The sequence below is a fragment of the Oxyura jamaicensis genome, chromosome 14 (genome assembly GCF_011077185.1).
Source record: "Oxyura jamaicensis isolate SHBP4307 breed ruddy duck chromosome 14, BPBGC_Ojam_1.0, whole genome shotgun sequence".
Taxonomy (NCBI): domain Eukaryota; kingdom Metazoa; phylum Chordata; class Aves; order Anseriformes; family Anatidae; genus Oxyura; species Oxyura jamaicensis.
Genome location: NC_048906.1, coordinates 5,491,290 through 5,509,560, shown reverse-complemented (window position 1 = coordinate 5,509,560; position 18,271 = coordinate 5,491,290). Strand labels below are relative to the sequence as shown.

The 18,271-nt window shown below is 56.3% G+C and overlaps 1 protein-coding gene across 3 annotated transcripts in view; it reads left to right on the top strand.

Annotated features, from left to right (window-relative positions):
* The first annotated feature begins 8,021 nt into the window (after positions 1–8,021).
* Positions 8,022–18,271, top strand: part of ELFN1 (extracellular leucine rich repeat and fibronectin type III domain containing 1) — a 97,302-nt gene continuing 87,052 nt past the window's right edge. The window contains exon 1 of one of the 3 annotated variants that reach the window (XM_035339668.1): positions 8,022–8,605. The gene's annotated coding sequence lies outside the window, so the exon portion shown is untranslated. Of the gene's footprint in view, positions 8,606–10,920; positions 11,196–12,987; positions 13,126–18,271 lie in introns of those variants that run through there. The other 2 variants (XM_035339667.1, XM_035339669.1) reach the window with 2 other exon arrangements.

Here is an 18,271-nt window from a genome sequence, read left to right as displayed (position 1 = left end):
AACATCTGCATGGAGAGCGATAGATCACCGAAGTGTGTGCGCGCGCGTGTGCGCGCGGTGCAGGCTCCCAGATAACGCATTGCTTTGCATAATTTATTCCAGCCAGCACAGCAATAATTTTCATAGCCTGCGATCTTCAAGTATGTGATTATAAATCTGAGACCCAGCTCCACACGACCCAAATGTTAGATTACTGGCAGAGGAGGTGCTGGACACTCGGGTCCCCAGCAGTCCCTGCCGAATTGGCTGTGTGGGCTGAGATCAAACACGTTTTGTTCCATCCCCCCGTGCTGGAGCCTTCGGTCTTCTCGGTTATTCGTCACTGTCATCTATTTGGGGAGAGGATGGTCTTTGCCAATGATGCTATTCAATTTCCTGATTGCACAGTTCATATAGGTTTAGCTTGAAAGATAATAAGATAAAAAACAGACTTTCCAGTCAATAAAAGGAAACCTCAGAGGCTTTTTCCATCTTGCGTCTGTCATAGTTTGTTGATATTTTAGCTGCAGAGCACTTGACAGCTGGTTGTAAAACTCATGTTGCCTCCTTTGAGAGAATTACATGACAAACTTTTCATTTATCCCATGGAGGTTTCCCCAGGTGACCATGGAAGAGGCCCCTTCCTGGCAGCTGGACCGAAACTGGAGGAATTTGGAACTCTCTCCAGTTGGGGGAGATAAAAGATTTCATTCCCTCTCCCCTTTCTCTTTTCACCTCCACACCAACTCTGTGCTCTTGTTGAGGGCCACAGATTGCCTCTGGCACCCATGGGATCAACTCTGGTGCTGCTGGGGGCAACCAAAATTGCCTAAGTGGAAGCGTTGGTGCAGGACTGCACCAGGGACCACCCATCCCTGGGCACTGGTGCAACTGGGAATGGCAACTGGGAGCGCTTTCCTTGTGACGGGCACATAGTGTCTCCCTTGGGGCCACCCTGGGCTGCTACCTGCTGCATCCCAGCCCTTTTAGCAGGTCAGGACACCAAGGGGCTAATGGTTAATGTTATTAACCAATATCAGGAAAAAGCTCCCATAGCTGTGCCAAGGGCAGGCTGCTGCTCAGAGCAGCACAATAATTATGTATAGCCCAAGTAATTATTTTTGTCACATCTTCCTGGCAGGAGAAGACCATTTGTGGGATGGGTTTAGCTACCTTCAGCAACACGCCTATGTCTTATTTATCCAGAACAATACACTCAGCATGATTTTTCTGTCTCCTTTCTTCCTCTTAACGTCGTTCCCAGCCCACACTGCTTTTAATTCGGCGAGGCAAATCAAGATTTGGGAGGGAGGCTGCAGAAATCCTCAGAGCTCCCATTCACTGAGCAAAAAAAGAAAACAAAAAACCATTCCCCTGGTGTCTGACAGCATCGCTAGCGGTGCGAATAGCAGGTCCTCTCCTTTCCCAAGGGGGTGCTCAGGGTCTCAGCAGGGGGAGAAAGATATTTGGGATGGCAGGCATCACAGCACGGCCGGGGCTCGCTGTGGGATGTTCTTGCAGCCTCGCAGCCTCTCTCTTGCCTTACCTGGGTGCCTCTGAGTCAGCAGCCCTGCATGCCCAGCTATTCCAAACGCCGTGCCAATAAAAAAGGAAAATTGCCCCCGGTGCCGCCGTCGGAGCCCCGTGGCTGCGGGTTCGTGGGGGTGCAGAGAGGAGCTCCCCGCGCTCCCGTTCCGAGGCTGCGCTCAGCATGCCTGGGGCCACGGGAAGGACGGGGATGGCGCGGAGGGCTCCGCCGCCTGCATCCCGGGGGGGAAACTGGGGAACGGAGGCGCAGCGTGTGAGTCATTGCCAGCGCCTTGCTCGGCCTCCTCTGGAGTACGCTCATGTTTGGCTCCTTCTCAGCCTTACAATAAGGGAGGAAGCTGAGATGATGTCACTAATCCCTGATTTAGTACAGGGATAGCTAGCTGGATTCCCAGCTGAATTTCCAGTTTGTCCATACTTCACCCAGCTTACAGTTTTTTTCTTCTTTTTGGAGCTGAAAAGTTTGAGTACGAACAGCTGTGATCTAGCCTATCCTGCCTTGTAGCTTCACCTTCACATCTCAGTTGTTCTCCCCCTTTTCCCCCTTCTCCCTTTGGTCTGAAACACAAATAACCCTACAATAACCAGGTGGCCATGTATAGAAACCCATGCCCAGTCTCCACAGAGGCACTCAGGCTGTCCCACTGCCATGTTCCCTGGCCTGTACTCTTTGTAATCATCTTGGAAACACACCTCAGAGGTCCTGCAAGGTTTTCTGGTCTGGATTTAGCACCCCTTATGCATTGTATTCACAGTGGAGTTGCACAGGCTTGAAAGACACATGCTATTTTGCACAGGGACAACCTCCAAGGCTATTTAATACATGAGTGCTCACTCAAAGGTGTCCTTTCATTTACTGCTTCCACCATCAGCAATCTATAAAAGCTGAAGGTGCCTTAGGGAATTGCACGGGAGTGTGTTTGCCTCGGCAGCAGAGCAGCTGCTCCTGGAGGCAGCCCGCACCTCTGGCTGAGCCAGAGCATTGCCTGTCCTCTCCGGCTTGGCTTCCTCCTCCTCTTCCTCTTCCTCCTCCTCCTCCTCTTCCTCTGGGTCTACTCTCAAAGCGTTTGCCGTAACCACTGAAATGGAGATAGTGGCAGTTTGGGGAGATGATGCTGTTTAAAGCTCTTTAATTTAAGGGATGCTAATTTGCACTACTCCAGCCTCGGGTGAGTTATCCAGATGCATGGAACCTCCTCCACGTGTCAAAGCGTGACCTACCTCAGTATTTAGAGACCTCACCAAGCCTGTTTGGGGTTGTGATGCTGGCTGCAGAAGGGGACAGTGCAATGGGAGAGGTGACAGCTGTGGAATATGGAAGTTGGGTGCTGGAAGAAGTGAAGGGCTGCTCAGGGCTGGGACTGGGATGGAGGTGGGGAAGCCAGCATGGTCCTCCAGCCACATCCCTCGTCAAGGACAGACAGCCACGATGTCCCTCCTGTTTGGGACCTCAGCACGGCAGGAACCCGAAGCAGGGCATTGTGTCAGCCGGGGTGTGCAGGCAGCTCCGGGGAGCAACAAGAAACTTGCTTACAGATCCCTGCAGCGCAGCCGCTGCCGGGTCAGCAGGTCGCGTACCAAATGGCCATGGCCAACCCACGTGAAAAATCGGCTGGAGACCTCACTGCAAACCAGCTGCTGGCTCCAAGGCAAGCTGGATAAATAACTCTTGGAGGCAGCTCCGGTGAGAAGCCAAAGGGTAATTCCCGGTGTTTAAAAGACCCCCCTGCCATCACCCCCAATTATTCCTGTGCACAGCACAGCCCTGCAGGATGGCCGCTACCCCTGCATGCTCCATGTGCCCCCACACAACCCCTCTGCAACCCCCCCATGCAATATTGTGGGATATTCCACCACATTAGCAAGTCAAATTTGTTTTTACTGCCCAGTGTCTCTCTGTGCAATATTTCACTGTCTCACTGGCTATTATCCTGGCGGCACAAAGTCCCATTGAAATTCATGGTGCAAGTCGCCCATTTGTTTCCTTTGAGCTTTGCAGGGCTGTTCTGTGCAGCTTTATGCATATCATTTTTGCTATGCAAAGTGAGGGTAATGACTTTACCTGCTCTCTTTCAAAGCAGTGAACAAAGCCTGTCCCCACGCTGTAGACTGATTTTGGAGTTATTTGTTCTAGGGTTGGGGAGGGATGAATCAGAGCTCTTAGGGAGTGTGCAATCTGATGCTCTGTAAATAAAAAGAAAGTCATGCTGCATCTGCATGTCTCCGAGGCAGGCGTGTGCTCCCTGTCAAGCTTTCTTGCCAGGGTTTGGCTTCAGGGGCAGCTCTTGCAAAGCTGAGGAGCTCCAACTCAGTGACAGCCCTGGAGCATCATCGCTTGTTCTGGCCAAAGCCACCAAGAAGCTTTGAACCAGCTCTGCCTTGTGAGGGGCAGATGAGGTCCCTGGTGATGAGGTGAGACTCCTTGAGCAAAGGGGCACTGGAAGGGTGCTCAGGTGGACACCAGGAGTGGGAAGGTTTTGCTGTGAAGATCTTCAGACCCAAGCTGACTTACCTTCATCACCAATCCCCAAAAGGCTAAACCTTGGGTACTGGCAGCGTACTATGAACATCTCAAATGAGGCCCCCAAATCAGCGGCCACTTGTGTAGATGGATGTCCTGACATCTGTGCTTGGGTCTCTGAGTGCCAGGAAAGGCAGAGAAGTGTTTTCTCTGCACCCACTGATGCCTGGAGGTGGCGAGGTGGGCTCGGCGCTCTTGGTGCTTTGCCCTAGGATGCGCGGTTTGGAACGTGTGGCTGATTTGGGCTGTGACTCAAATCACAACTTGGAGATTTGATGGCAGATTGCCCTTGTGGGTTTGAAAGTAACCACAAGCCAAGAGTTATTCACCAAAGAGTTTTGTGAATAACACCGTGCTTGTGCACTGGGGAATTTCTCATTCTCCTCATGGACAATGTATGTATGAGAGGGAAAAAAAAAAAGTCAGAAAAAAAGACTTTCTTATAAAAAAAGACCAAACCAGTCCTGGATGTCTCTGCAGCTGCAGGTAGGAGGCTCTAAGCAGAGCAATTCCTGAGCACAACCACACTGCTCCTGGGCTGTGGGCTGGCATGAAGCCCCCGTCCCTACATCCGATACCTTTCGCTGACACAAAATTGACTTTTTCCAAGTTTCAAAGGCAAAAATGAAAAAAAAAAAAGAAAAAGAAAATCAGAAGAAATGGTAATCTATAAAAATGCATCCAAGCTGCCAAGTCTATAGCACGTATGATTTGCAGTGGATGAGGTATTAACACCCTGAAAAATTGGGGTAATGGTGTGCAGTAATATTTGTCATCACCAAGGCTGAGTAGGTTAAACAAAAAGTTCTAAAACACTGCCTGAGCCCAGGAAGTCGGTTCCCAGATGTGAATGTTGCTGTTTCCCCAACATTCTTTAAATACTGTGAGGCCTTCGTCCACTCACGGCACTAACAGCCCGTAAAATGTCATTTTTTGTTTTCTAATTAGCCTGATGATTTTTAGATAGGAGCTGACAATGCTAAAAAGCATCTCGGCCTGCAACAAAAAAGATCCTTTGGACAACATCACCCAGAGCCGTCCCGGTGCTTTGCTGGGAGCTGCACAGCAGCTTTGCTACCTGTTTTGCAGGGTGGAAAGTCCCCCTGGTGCTGCTGCTGCTGGGGGCCAGGCTGCAGGGACATGGTGGGAAGGGGTCCTGCCCTTCCCACAGGGAGCACTTCTACCTTTTTTTTTGGTCAGAGCTCCTGGTCACGGCTTGTTTTCGATGCACCAGTGGTGGGAGCAGGGAGCTGCAGGCAGAGCCCTCGCAGGATCCCAGTTTGGCTTTCATTGTCCACAGGGGGTCGTGGCTGCAATGGGCTCAATGGGATGGTTCAGGCACTTGTGATTTTTAAGGCATTTGAAACCATTTGCTTTGGTGAGAAAACCATGGTGCAAATGAGCAAAGGACACCAAACCTCCACCCATTGCCCTGCATGGCGTGCCATGAAGGTGTGATGGGGAGGTCTGCCCAGACCCTGTAGGAGGCAGAGATAAGGATGTCACACTGCCACCTCTCCCTCCTGGACTAGCCTGTTTTGGGGAACGTCTTCCTCTCTCAGAGGACACCAGGTTGCCATGATCGCAGGATGCTCTCACACAGACTGAATCCCCATTTGAGCCCTGCTGCTGGGGGCACCTCCCTGGGGACAGACCAGCCCCTGCCCTGAGCAAGGCCAGGAAGGATCTCGCTTGCCCAAGGTCACACCATTTGGAGCCATTTACAACCTCAGTTAACTTAATATCTCCTGTTTTACATGGACAAGTGGAGTGCTGCCCATTCTGTGCCTCGGCCAGCATTTCCCTTCCAGGTGATGCTACGACAGGCAGCAGAGAAGCCCTCATTCCCATGCCTCCTCCTTGTCACCAGGAGAAGCAGCCCGTGCTTTATTAACCATCCTCTCCATCCTGTTACTGCTGGCTAAACTGGGTTAGGACTTCTTGAACCTGCTGTGCCAGTCATCTTCTGCTGCTGGTAGAGGGGAACTGCCACCCGAGGCTGTCCTGACCCGAGACACCTTTCTCACAGCATTCCTCCCACGCCTGGCGTAAATAGAGCAGTCATCCGAGCACGGCTACATCTTCTTTTACTCCTTCCTGTCCTTAATAATATTATCAATGTCTGGTTTAGATTTTTACTAAATATAGGGCTAGAGGCTGGGGTGGCGTCACTTCCTCCCAGACAAATTGGAGCAGCTTGCCTAGAAGTACTTCTTTTATTCGTTTATCTGGGTTGGTAAAGTTGTTTGATTGCACGAAGTCATTCCACCCCGGGTTGGCCTGGCAGCTCATGCAGATGCTGCTGCTTTAAAGCCTGTCCTTGATCCATGGGTGAGTCTGGAGGTTTGGGGGGCTGCCTCCCCCCAGTCAGCCCCAGGATGCTGAGCTAGGAGTTGCAAAGTGCCTTCTGCAGACCTTCCCTTCCCTCGCTGCTGGTGTCCAAGGGTGACACCTGCAGCACAGCACAGCCTTGGTGGCATCCTTGTCTCCTGCAGGTGATTCTTCCTCCAGCAGCCAGAGCCAGTGGTACAAAGCCCCCCAGGACCAGTGTCAATCCCTACTCCCCAAGCACCCCCTCCTGCAGCTGGGGGGCTGGCAGGTGCCGTATCCCTGCCCAGGAAGGGAGGTGACAGCTCGGTGATGCTCAAGAGCCTTCTCCAGCACAGGCAGAAGAGGGATCCGTTATCTCCAGCCTCACTGCCTGCAGCCTGCCCATGCATTTATTAATTCAGAGCAATTTCAAGAGGATCCCCTTGACTTCAGGGCAGCCCATGGGACATGGAAGAAATAGGATGGAGAACCCCCCGAGCTTCAGGGGCATGAGCCCAGCTGGTGGCAGGGAAGGGGAAGAGGAACCCCGGAGCACCCAGCTCACCCAGAGACTGAGCCCTGCAGCCCCCTGGTGGGGCAGAGGCCAGGCTGGGGCTGCAGAGCAGGAGATGCTGGAGTGCTTCCCCTGCCCCATCGCTCCCCATCCTGCAGGGTTTTCTCTTGCCTTTTGGCGAGTGCTTCCATGGGGCTGTGTGCCCAAACACAGGCGAGCGCCGTGCCAGGTTGCCAGCTGCCATTTGGAGAGGGGCCACGGCCTGCCTGTTCCCCAGCTGTCTCCCGGCTCCATCACTCCATGCTTCAGGTTTTTTGGCTGCTTTGCTGTTGCTGTTAAGCTGAAAATTTCTCTGCTGCACCCCACCTTCTGTGTCTCCCCTGCCACATCCCCGCAGGGCTGCAAAAGGGATTTGCGGGCTTGGGTTTGGACACCTTGGGACATCATGAGAAATGTCATGGCCAGCCCTTACCCCAGTGACAGCGCTAGGAGGGAAAAGCACTTTTATTCCGGGGGCCAGCCGCACTTTAGTCATGCTAAGTTTTGTGTTGTGTTGCTAAACAGCATCAAAAGAGGCCCCAGGGGGATGGGAGGGCAGCCTCTGGGGCAGGCAGGAGATGACCTTGGTGCAGGATGGTGCCTGGGCAGGGCTGAACACGGGGTGCACTGGCTCCAGCTAGGACTGGGAGCACCCTCGAGGCTCCAGGAGCTGCAGGGGTCCTGGAGCAGCCCCATTGCTGCCCAGCTCCCCACCTGCTTGTCCTCACCCCCACGCTCTCCCCAGTGCCTGGCTGGGCTGGGCCCAGTTTGACCCCACAGAGCTTGGGGCTGGGGTCTGGGTGACACACGGAGAAGTTCAACCTCGCGTGCATACACACGGGTGCACCTGCAGCCACGTACACACACACGGTCTCACTGTCACACACGTGGGGATACCCACAGCACACACATTTGTGCTCACACACCCTGAGACACGCTCCTCCATCACACACAAGCACACGCACGTCCACACGGCTGCACACATGCCATATACACGAGTGCACACCCCATATACGTGCACACATACACCATACACATGCACACACCCCCCATACACACACACACACACACACACACGCTTTACACACGCACCCCTCCAGCTCCCCCCTCTCTTCCCGCTGCCAGCTCGGCTCTCCCGGCCAAGCCGCTTATCGCTCCGTGCCGTGACAACCCGGCCACGCCGAGCCGAGCCGTGCTGAGCCGAGCCGGGTCGCACCCAGCCCAGGCGAGCCGCGATGAACCGAACCCGATCGGACCGAGCCGCGCCGCGCCGTGCCAAACCGAGCCGAACCGGACCGTGCTAGGCCGAGCCGTGCCGAGCCGTGCCGCGCCCCCCGCCCTGCCCGCCTCTCCGTGCTTCTCTCCGAGCCGATCCGAGCCGATCCGAGCCGTGCCAGGCGGGGCCGAGCCGTGCCGAGCCGTGCCGATGGGAGCCCCCCGGGCCTGGCAGCGCTGCCCGGCGCCGCCTGCACGGGCAGGGCTCTCCGCCTGACGCAGTGAGGAGCTGCAGCCTTGCTCTTCTCGGAGGCCGGCTCCAGCGCTGGGATTTGCTCGGCTCCGGCTGCGTTTCCCTGCCCGCCTCCTGCCCCCGGCCCGCCCGCCTGGAGGGGCTCGGGGAGCCGCAGCCAGGGCTGCGCCCATCACCGCGCCTCGGGGCTGCCGCTGCCGGGCGCCCGCAGCCTCCGCCGGAGCAGGTAGGTGCGCCCGCAGCATCTCCCCGATTCCGGCTCCCACCCTTCCGCAGCTCCAGCTCGGGCTGAGCCCCCCCCCCCCATGCCGGTGCCCCCCGGCCAGTGCCGGGTGCCGGGACCCCCCCGATGGCCGCTCCGTGTCGCCAAACTTTTCGCCGCCGCATCCCGGCTTGGGACTCGGATGGGGATGCCGCGGGGCAGGCGGAGGAGGGGGGAGCCCCGAGCCCTCCAAGCCGTCACCCGGGGGTCCCCCGGTTTGGCTGGAGCCGCTCCCGGTCCCCTGTGCCCCCGGGGAAATAGGGGCCGGAGCGGGTTGGGGGCGCGGGGGTAGCCCAGCAGCCGCCCCCGCCGCACGCCCCCTGCCCGTCGGGGTGCCCTACGTCGGGACCACCCCAGCACTATGGGGTGCGGAGAGGTCCGGGGGGGGGAGGGTCCCTGCTGTAACCGGTGGCTCCGGGAAGCCCCCGTGCCCCGGAGGGGCAGCAGGTGCCAGCAGCATCCCCCGGGGTACGGGGGGTCCGCCCGCATCCAGTCCCCGCAGCGCGCAGGGGGGGCTCTCCCCGAGCACCCCGAGTGACCCCATCCCCCGGGGCCCATGGGGTGAGCGGGGTGGGGGCTGCGGTACAGCCGCTCCCGGCTCTGCATCCCCCCCCCCCCCCCACCCGCATTCCCACGCCGGTAATTTGGACGTGCCTCCCCCTCCCCACATGCTCTCCTTCAGCGGCTATTTCAGTCCTGGCGAAACGTGCCGCACTTAGGGCTTTAATTACAGAAAATTTAGTGGGCGAGGGCGGTGGTGGCGGGGGGGGGGGGGGGACGACGACGACGACGACGACACACCGCATCCAGCCGGGGGCTGCTCCCCGGGACGGCCCCGGCCCCAAGTTCCCGCCCGGTGCCGCTGCAGGAGGGCTCGGGGCGGGGGACGGACAGGCGCCCACCTATGAGTTTGAGACCCCCCCCAGAAATTAAAAATAAGGTGCCGACGGAGGAAGGGGAGCGAGATCCCGCTCGGTGGACGCGGTGCGGCTTTGATGCCAGTGCCAGATGTTGCTGTAAAGTTCCGGCTCAGTTTCCAAATTCCGGCTGAGCCCGAAGGACGGGGGCAGGCGGGGAGCACGCGTGGAGCCGCGTCCGGAGCTGCCAAAGAAATTTCTTGATTGCATTTTAATGAAGAGCAGATAACGACCTGGAAGGGGGGGGAGAGAGGGGGGAACGTGAGGAGGGGATCCCCGGGGGGGTCCCTGCTGAGCCAAGCGCGGGTGGGGAGCTGCCCTTGGGCCGGGGTTGCCAGGGCAAGGGAGGGGGAGACCCTGACCCCCGGGGGTCCCCAGCCCCGTTGGGTGCCCCCCACCCGTCCCCGGACCTCCCCGCATCCCCGCTCAGCGCTGCCATTCCCGATCCGGGGAGCCCGGGGGGTGCACGTCCAGGCTGTGATTTGCAGCCCCAGGGATGCCCAGCGGATTGGGGTGGGGGGGGGAGGGAGGGGGGGCGGTATCAACAGCCCCCCCGGAGCAGAGGCTCCGAGGCCGGAGGCAGCCCCGCGCCCCTTCCCCAGCCCCCTTGCAGCAGCTCCGGGCGTGCCGGGGCCGGTTAGCGCTGGATGAAATATGTACAAGTTTGCGGTGAATAAAAGCGGGCGCTGAGATGGATCGATGGCAACGCTTCCAAGGGGGTGGCACCGCCCGTGCAAACGGCCCGGCTTCCCGGTGAGCGGGCGGGGCCCTTCGGGCATCGTTTTAGGTGGTTTTTACCCCAAATTAAAGGGTTCGGCGCTCTGGCGGCGCCCAAGCCCAGCGCTGCTTTTCCCATTTCCCACGGCGTCTAAAGCAGCTCTGCCTGGCTGGGGACGAAAACCGCCTAAAGTTTAGCACCTAAAAAAGCCCCCCCTTTACCCCCCTACCCACCCGGACCCCTCCCCAAACTGCCCGGAATGGCGGGGGGCAGCGGGATGCCATTGGGGGGGGGGGGGGGCTTTGGGGGGCAGCGGTGGGGAGGCAGCGCTGAGCTCCCCCTCCTCGTCCTGGGGAAGGCTGAGGCAAAGGGAGGTTTTGCCGGGCACCCAGAGGTGCGAGGAGCAGCGGAGGGCACATGGGGGTGACATGGGGGTGACATTTGGGGGGGGCTCCGCGTGGGTCCGGCAGCTCCGTGCGGTGTGTCCTGAGGTGTGTGGGGGACACCGAAAGGGCGAGGAGTCCCCGGGCGACCCGACACCACGGTGATGGGCACCGGAGAAAGTCTTTTTGTGTCCCCCCGTCCCCCCCCCGGGGCCCACGCCCCTTAAACCTGCCCCTCCCGGCTCTGGTGGGAGGCTCCCACGGGCTGGGCTGCCCACGCGTGTCCGTGTCCCTTCCCCCCCCCCTTCCAGGGCTGGGGCGCTTTGTGCCAGCAGAAAGTGGCTGGAAAGGGGCGAGGCGTCACACGCTCTGCCTCCGGGAGGCAGGGAAACGCTGGGGGCCCGATGGGAAGGCATGAATGAATGAATCTCCATAAAGAGCCCCGAGCAGCAGGGAGAGGGAGAGAGGAGGAGGAGGAGGAGGAAGGACAAGAGGAAGAGCCGGAGCAGGGCAGGCAGCAGACGGGAGAGCGGCAGGTAAGGGGGTGCCGGCAGCCGCACGGCTCCACCGTGCCAGGGATGCTCCTGCGGGGCTCAGCTTGGGGAGGGGGGCACAGGAGCCGCCGGGACCTCATGGGGGGCTTAGGGGCTTTTTTTTTTCTTTTTTTTTCCTAACGCCCCCCTCCCCCTGTGTTTTATTCCCACTTCCCTCCAAAATCTGGGCTTCCCCAAACTTCCCCGGCACCACAAGGTGCTGAGGTTTTGGGGTGGGAGCGGGGGGGCTCCGGGGAAGAGCCCCTTCCCCGGGGCAGCCCCCTGCGGGAGCCAGGCTGGAGGCAGCTCCTTCCGCGGGGACCGGCACCGGTGGCCGGATCCTGCCCCACAGTGCACTGAGGGGGAGCCCAGATCTCCCCCGAGCAGGGCCCAGCACACGCAGTGACCGTACAGATCCCCCCCCCCCCCCCCCCCCCTCCACCAAAGGGGGACACCCAGCATCTGCTCCAGGCCCCTTTTGGTTTAGGGGGCTCCTCTCCCCCCGGTCTCGGTGCCCCTTCCCCACCACGACCCTGCTGCGGTTACATAAGGAGCACGGAGCCAGCGCCGACGCGGGCCAAAAGCACCCGGGCCAAAAGCACTGGGAGCTTGCCCAGAATCGAGCCCAGCCCCAGCCCGGTGCCCCCTCTCCTCTGCTGCCTTCCCCTGCCCAGAGGTGGGCTGCTCGGGGGTCCTGCAGCTGGGTGCTGGGGGCACAGCATCACCCATGGACACGCACGCACCCCGATCCCCTGCCCTGCTCACGCACAGAGCTCACACCGTGTAGATGTGTGTATCACTGCCGCGCACACACTCATTGTAGCAGCTCCGAGGCGATGCACGCTGCAAGAGGCCGCACACGAAGGCGCACGGCGGCAGGTGAGAAGCGAGTGTGGCTCTCGCCCACCCCTGGGTGCCCGCCAGTGCTGGCACAGGGCGATGGGTGCCTGCCTGCCTGAGCCACGCGCACCCACCGAGGGACTCGTGCCAGACCCAGCCCTGCTCTGCGGCTGCCCCTGGCTTTCCCCTCTGTGGCTGAGGTGCCCCGAGCAGGGATGGATAACGCCTCTGATGGGCTTCGGGTCCCTGCTCAAAGTAGTCGCTGTGTTAGGACTTGATTTTTCCCCCCCTTTGACTCCCAGCCAGATGAGATTGTGAATTTGGCTGATTTCAAGCAACTGGGGGAGGGAAGAGTCATACAGCGAGCGGGAGAGAACTGAAATATCCTACAGGATCCCCTGGAGGGGAGAGAAATCAGGTCTAGATAAGAGCTTGTTCTCCCTGTCTGGCTGATGCTTTCCCGTTTGATGATCAGAAAACACGAGATCTAACCTCTCACCAGGACAGCCTCGCTAGGAAAGGTCAGGCTTTTAGCTTATTCAAGGTGTAATGTTAATTATTACGAGCTATGGATTATTTATTTCGGTTCTCCCATCACACGCTAAATATAGGACTGCACAACGCGTGCAAAGAGGAGGACACGGCCGGCGCTTCAGAGGTTTCCGAGCTGGGCTCCGGACCTAACACTGGGCTCGGAGAGGCTGTGACAGGGACACTGCTCGTAAAGACTCGGCCCCATCCTTGGGCAGGATTTCCCAGGGCTTATTTTCCTTGTGCATGTGTTGGGGACAAGTGAGCGGCCATGGGTTACATTGGCAAAGCCCTGTGTCCCCCCGGGACGCAGAGAGCAGCAGCTGGGCACAGCTCAGGGCTGGGATTTCATTGAAAAAAAAAGGGGAAAGAACCCCAGGAGCACGGTGGCACCCGCAGCATCCCAGCTGCTGGCACTTGGCCGTGGATTGGCGTTAGCCCCAGGTGTAGCAGCAGCCTGGGATTACTCAGCAAAGGGCACCATGGAGCAGAGGGGCTTGAAAAGAGCTGCTGCAGGGCAGCAGGGGGCCCTGGAGGAGAGGATGCTGGTGGTTTGGTGCAGGTAGGCTGAGCTGGTGTGTGCAGGGGGTTTGAAGCTGATGGGGAAGCGCTGGAGGGGGTGTAAAGGGGTGTGAGTGGGATGTTTAGTCCTCTGTGGTGGCTGGTGTGAGCTGGCGTGGCTGCTGGGGAAAAATAATTTATTTATTTTTAGTGTTATGAACCTAGGGTCTGAGGCTGTGGATGGTGCTGGGGCTTTGTGTGGTGCTGGTTTCTGGTGTGGTGCGTTGGAGGTGTGGGGTCAGCAGCAATGTGGGTCTGGTGGAGGGGAGAGCCATGGGCTGGGGCTTCGTGAGATGTCCCCAGAGCCCTGGGTGGCCCCGACTTGCATATAGGGAAGGAGGCAGGGCTGCGAGCATATCTGTGAGGACCTCAGGGAGAAGGGGCTAGAGTAGAGACCTCGAGTGGCCCTGTGTCCTCCCCACCCTGAGGAGCTCAGTGGCATGGAGGAAGCGCATGAAATAATACCTCAGGTGCAGCTTGGCCACTGAAGTGGTGACTATACGTAGGGCCCCTTGCACAGGAGCCCTCTGGGTCTCTGAGACATCCCTGTAATAGAAATAAACAAACAAAAAAGCTCCTAAAAAGGAGCTGCGAGAGGACCTGGAGCTTCCTCACACCAAGAGGAGCTGGGGCAGGAGGGTCTGGGGGGTGACATGAGGGTGTCAGCCTGTGTAAGGGAGCTCGAGGGCCACAGGAGGAGGTGGATGTGGAGCTGGTGAAGTTATAACAGCAGAGAAAAAGCTGTGGGGATTTCAACTCAAACTAAGTGAAGAGGAAAACCCCAACATTTTTTTCTCCTCCCTATTACAGCATTTCTTTAGGAGCTGGGCAAGAGCAGTCTGTGCAGCTCGCTTGTATTTTTAAATCAGGAGGAAGAAACGTATAGAAATGTGTGTTTTACTGCATCAGCTGCTATCAGCTTTTAGCTTTATTGCAGTAAGTGCGGAGTTTTTTGTGGGCCAAACTCATTCATTGGATTTAATGGAGTTAAACTGCAGGCAGGTTTGTCGATGTGTTTCTCTGTAGATATTTGAAACGGACAGGCAGAGAGAATAAAATTTTACACTCTATACAGCATCTTTGGGGGGAAAAGTCTTCCAATATGCTTTACAAACGGCATGCATGTTTCGCTACAATATGCGCTTATACCTAAGCATCAGACGCTGTAATGCTGCTGCTTTTTCCCCTTCTTAGAGCTACGTGTGTGTGAGCTCAGCTGTGCCCGTGTTATTTTTGCATGATGCCTTTGTTGCAAGTGTCTTCAGCCTTTTTAAGCAATTTCTTTCCTTTTGGTGTACTTGTCTGTATCTCTTCTTGGAAACCCAGGTGTAGTAAAAAACTGTAAGCCTTGTGTGAAGGGCTCAGAAGGGGGGAAAATAATGTATGTAAAACCTATTGCTAAATAACCAAAGCACTAGCAAACTGTCCCATTGCAAATACAATTATCTTGGGACCTTCTGCAGGTTTGGATGCTTGCTGTGCAACCTTTGAGGGGCTGATACTTCCCCCCTTTCCCTGGGATGCTGCTTCCTCCCCATTTCCAGGCTGCAATGACACCGTTTGGTCGTCCTGTTCTGGGTCAGGCTCGGATCCTGCTCGCGTGGGGCCCTTTGCAGTGAAGTGACACTTGAGGCTGCTGGAGGAAAACATTTCCAGAAGCTGGGTTTGTTTGTTAATGAAGCATTTGACATTTTTCCAGGCTCTAGACAAATTAGACCCAGACCTCTGGCTACCGGGCAGAGAGAGGGAAAGTGGCTGAAGAGCTGAACTAATTCATTACATGGCTTTGACTTATCACACAGCCATCACTGCCCCATATGGGTGGGTAATATTGAGGGGAGAGAATACAGATAGAGAGGATAAATACCAAACAATGCTGAGTGACAAGGAAATAAATCTGGAGTTTCTTGTGACATTAAAATAAATTGTGAGTAGTGAGGCATGAGATATGGGATGTCAGAAGAGCCCTACAATGTATTTTTACCCCTGCTTGGGATTTTCTAGGGTTTCTAAATAATGCATTAATTCAATTACATGTTCTTAATTAGTGTTTGCTCAAATTGGAGCAACATCATTAATTTACTTTTACTGCCTCTTATTTTTATTTTTTGCTTGTTTTGTGGATTTCATTTTTCTGCTTCTTTCCCCTCTCTGAGAGTGGCAGCGCACAGCTGTGGTGCTCACACCACGAACTGCAGCCTCTTCGGTACAGCTCTATGTGCTGTGAATAGTTTTGTGCTCGCAAGATGCACAGCGCTGACCTGGCCCCATAACTGGAGGAAGAAGGAGAAATAGGGATGTGAAGTGGCTCCTTCCCAGTGCTCAGCACCATCCCATCCCAGGGCAGCAGGGCGCTTGGCAGCAGAGCAGGGTGAGACCTGGGGGATGTAACTGTAGGATGCCCAATGCAGGGGGATTGCTGTGTGCATGGAATTGCATTTTTCCCTCCCCTGCAGGGGGGGAGAAGCGGCTAGTGGGGCTGATCTCCTTAGAGTAGCAACCCTTTAGGGGATGTGTCCTGTGTGTGTGGCAGGAGGTGGCTGTGACTTTTGGGGGTAAGCAGTGGTGTCAAGGTGATGGCTGTGCTGGGCTTCCCATGGAGGGGAGCAGCACCCGTGGCAGCTGCAGGGATGGGTGCTGGTGCTCCCCATCGCTATCCCACCAGGGCCAGGGTGAGTGAGGGGTAATGCCTGCGGTGCTGTGCCCTTCCTTGCTGTTTCTTGAATGAACGCATGCCTGTGGTATGAGGTGGCTGATCTTTCAGCCCCTCTTGGAAAGGGAAGCAATGCCTCCCCTTGATGGGTAAAGGCATGTGTGCAGGGCAGAGGCTGGCAGCCCGGTCTCTGCAAGGCAGATATGGGGCTATTGGTTATTAAATAAACTGGCCAATATGTTTGTTACAAATGCAAGGTGACAAATATCAGATCAGGGAGACTAACACAAGCTAAGACTGCTCTCTCATAGCCATGCCTCCCGGCAGCGGAGGAACGTTTGTCCGAAGCTTGCAGTGAGCAGGTTGGGCTTTTTCCCTCCCCTCACTGCTTCTTCCTTTTAAATTCTTTGCCTTTCCCTTCTCCACCCTCTGCCCACGCTCTGCTCTCGCTCGGAGCTGAGCGATGCCATCTCGAAAGCCCCATTCATCACCGCCTGCTCGCGAGGAGCTAGCAGCCGCCGCTCAATTGATGGACTGCGGTGGTGAGTGAATTTAAAATCATTACGCTCCCGAGACAGCTTTTAAATATGACGACATGAAAATCAAATCTGTAAGAAGCCCTGGGATGGGGTGTCTCTGGCCAGAGAATCCCGTGTGGCCCCAGGTGCTCTTTGAGTCCTGGGGAGACCCTGGTGCCTGTGGGATGGGAGTGGGCAGGCAGCTGCTGGCAGGGGATTAGGCGGAAATATTTCACCTTGCAGAAAAGACCATTGTATAAAGCTGTCCATCTGCTGTCTACCTAATGCTCTGCATGAATTAATGAGCTGATTGATTAGGAAAAGCTTGCAACAGCTGGGGGAGGTAGGTGGTTCCTGTCCTCCTGATACAGGTGGGGGGAGTTGGAGGCACAGGGGTTGGGATTAAGGCTTCCAAGTTTCTCATGTTAGTGAATGCTATGATTAAGACATTTGTCTGTGTCTTGTTTTGCTGATTGATCAGTTTGATTTTTTTGATGCTTTTTGGCTCTGAGAGCAGCTGTGAGAGCTCAGTGTGGCTGAAAGTCAGCCCTGCAGAGCCTCAGCTGGGGATCCGATCTCTGCTACTTGCTCCATCATCCAGTCTGTTTGTGGCAAACCCGAGCAGTCTGCTATGGCTCTTGGCTGTGATGTTTATAACTGACAATCTCTGGATGAGAAACTCTCACCATTTCTTACAACACTGGCTGTTTAATGCACCTTCCTCTCCACACAGCCTTTACCAGGCAGGGCTTTCCGTGAGCATCCCCGTGTTCCTTGCAGCAACTCTCATGATCACCTGTGGCTTGCAAAAAGTCTGTCTGCCGTGCTGGATGCATCTCTCCTCTCCGCTAAGATGAGCGCAGCTTTTCAGGAACGGTGCATTGAGCAAATGTCACTCCGCAGCCCCAAAATCTATCAAACAAAGTGACAGCAGCCGTAAGCATTAATCATCTGGTATCATCAAAATAAAGTCATTGCAACAGAGCATTGTCAAAGGATAAGTGTCTCGACTTCAGAGGTGGTCACGTTGATGCTGCTGGCTCACCAAGGTATTCTGGCAGGAGAGGATAACTGTGTGGCCTGAATGCTCATTTTCTGACGTTATTAATTAACTCTTCCCCCTCCAGGCTGGGCAGTCTGAGCACAAGGCAGAAGCTTGGGATGGTTGAGGAGCTTGAGCGGCTTCTCTTAACTCCCTGCTCAGAGTCGTGCTGAGGAGTTTTTGCTTGAGCAGCTAGGTTGGGGTATTTAAAAAAAAAAAAATCTGCTTCTGCTTTACCTGAGCCACCCCTGCCCACGACATGGCTTGGAAACCAAAGCCATAACCCTTGTGCTCATCCTGCCCCTGCTTAGGGTGCAGGAGGTACAAGAGCAGATGTAGGAAGGGTGAGAGATGGGACCTGTGGGATGAGGGAGGTGATAGCTGATGTTGCTGTGCCAATTAGTTCCTGCTAATTGCAAGGGGGACTGCAATTGTTGCTTCCAGATGCCTTCTCCTGGGAAAGCCGTGCTGAGCAGTGAATTGTAAGGCCTGATGTGTGGCCTGAGGGATGAAGAGCTGCTGCCAGGCTCTGCAAGAGGCTTGCTGCTGGAAATCCAGGAGGTCAATGGTGCCATAAAACACAAGGGATCACTCTGAACTTTTACCCTGTCTGGGTTTCAGTCTGTCCCTGGAGGCTGTGGCACCTGGCTTGTGCTGGGAAAAGGCTGAGTTTTGTGAAGAGCTGGGGATGTGTGGATGGGGACGGCATGAAGAGCTGGGGATGTGTGGATGGGGACGGCAGTTGAGGAGCCTGTCCTGCCCTGGTCCCAGTGTGCTGGAGGCTTCACCTGGTCCTCACAGCTGGCCTCAGCCCCTCTGGGGAGCTCCTGTGGGGCCTCAGAGCACACATGCTGACTTGATCACCTCTTTGTGCTCATGGTTTCTGGATGGGGCTGTGCTGCTCGCTTGGCCTGGCTCCCGGTCACCCTGCCTG